Here is a 2,377-nt window from a genome sequence, read left to right as displayed (position 1 = left end):
TTTGTTTTTTCACATTATTTGCCTTTTTTAACATTTATTGCTGGTTATAGATTTCAAAATCGCTATGATTTAAAAAAAAAATGCATTTAGTGATCTCTTAATCGGGTGTGTTATTTAATTTTTCTAAAATGGAAGATGTGGCTTGCAGATATGTAGTTAATAGTAAATTGTCTAAATAATGCAACTTGCTAGGCAGTTATTTTAGGGATTGTTTTCCGCCTGGTTGCCGGTAAAATGCAGAAAGTTGTATGTTTAACGACAGTAATTTATTATATTCGTCTAGCTCACTTGGGTTCGTTGGAGTGTCACAGAATCTGTCCTCTGCTCTACAAAACACTTTTGTAGAGAAAGCCCTTATCCCACAGCCACATCACACACATGGGCCACAGGAATTTACTTACGCAGCAGAGATCACCTGTCATGTAAATTTAGTCCCCTACAGGGTGGTGGTAAGGGGGGGGGCAAGCGAGGAGTGGCTGTGCCCAGGAGTACATAAAACTCTAATATGATTTGGTGCGATCGCCAAGCTAGTAGGAAACTCGCATGTTCTTGAGAATTGAAACTCAGAATAACAAGATAAACTCACAAGTACAAGGAAACAAGGGGTACAGAGCTACATAGATAGTGCAGCTCTCAGCACATGCCCATGTAAGATGGTCTAAATCATAAAAAACATCAGATCGCCAACCCAGCCATTTGACACTATGATCGGTGTATACAGTTTCTATAATGTGAGCAGCCTCAAAATCCTTCTAAAACACTGCGCTAACACCTAGGAAAGCATGGTTGTACCCCATACAGTGCAAGGTATATCGAGACCAAATCCAATCATGTGAACTAATTGGCACAGCTGCCACTACTTGCTTTGGTAGTCTGGTTACAAAAACCTAGACCTCTTCCAAACACCACTGCAGGGAAACCATTGTACCATGTTGGGCTTGGTCTGTCCGTAGACAGCCCCAGTCACGATCTTTTTGTGGGCAGCCCTCAACTGTCAAATATTTGGCAGTCACATACCTTATAACAAAATAAAATAGAGAAGCAAGCCTTGTGTCTTGTGAAGCTTAAATTCTACACATGCACATAGTTTCGTCTGAACTAATGTGTTGCTTTACTCTGAATCCCCACCCAATGTCTTTAGAATGAATAACCATCCTAAGTTGCCATAACGATGATACTTTGACTAAATTGGTGATTCTTTTTATTAGGAACAGCTTTGGTTTATATTTTTAATTGGGTGTCGGTTATACAAATACATAATCATAGTCTCTTTTTAAAGGCTGTTTAAAAGGAAAACGTTGAGACGGAGCTTGTTGGCCTCCCAGGCATATCAGACTTTCTTGTGCGGTTGCGCAGTTCAGACATCAGGGTCAGTAATGGCGGAGGAGGGAGAAAATGTTATTATTCATGGAAATGTGAATTTAGGGGGCACAGATCAGTATGGGTTGGCTGGTGGTGGACCTCATCCTTCGCCTGTTATCCTTTTTGCAGCGGCTGTCCCCTCCTCCGCAGGGTTGCTTGTCAAGATGGTACTATGGCGCCGCAGATGGCCATCTTCAGTAGAATAGATGGCACGGAATGGTCTTGCTTCAGATGACAAACACTTGCCTTTTTTGCCTTATTCATGGGAGCATGGACGGGAACCATGTAATTGATTTTTATTTTTAGGTTTTGCCTGCGCAGCGCTTGCGCTGTGCTTGAGGAATCTTTTGTTTGTAATATGAACTTAAAAGTGATTTACATCCCTCTTCCTCTTTCGTGGCTTCTCATTGGTTCCTATGCGTGCCACTTAACTTTCCTCCTTTTCTATTGGCTGTGGCATATTTTCCTGCATTTACCAATGCTTGTTCCTTATCTGCTTCTCTTATCAATTTCCCATCGCCGAAATACTACTGAGGGCCGCTTTGGTGGAACTATGTTTTCATAAAGTTTTACCTTTTTACTATTGCTATATCAATTGATATATGGAGAGGTTAATTGATTTGCATAGAATCGCAGGATTTTGCATGATGCTGCTGAGACTCGAACCAGGATCCCCAGTTCTCGAGTCTGTGGCTGCTGCGCCACATCCTCTCTACTCCTGTGTTATCTGTCAGGGAGCACAGTCCTTCTCACAGACTGTGATTGAAAGCAGGTCTTTATTCTTTACAGAATATTGATGCATTACCAATGCTTTTTTTATATGTGGGTATGTGGGCCTTCAAATGTATGGCTTGGAATGTAAGGTTTCCACATATATGGCCCAACGTGGCAGTGGAGTAAGTCGGTGAGCAAAAGAATTTGCCATTGAATGGTGGAGAAGGGGTTTCGAGACCTTATGAACTACACACTGGTTAATGACTACAGCTGACTGATTTGTTTATTCTTCTTTGAGGGG

This window comes from Lissotriton vulgaris, chromosome 11 (assembly GCF_964263255.1).
Source record: "Lissotriton vulgaris chromosome 11, aLisVul1.2, whole genome shotgun sequence".
Taxonomy (NCBI): domain Eukaryota; kingdom Metazoa; phylum Chordata; class Amphibia; order Caudata; family Salamandridae; genus Lissotriton; species Lissotriton vulgaris.
This window is presented reverse-complemented; position numbering follows the sequence as displayed.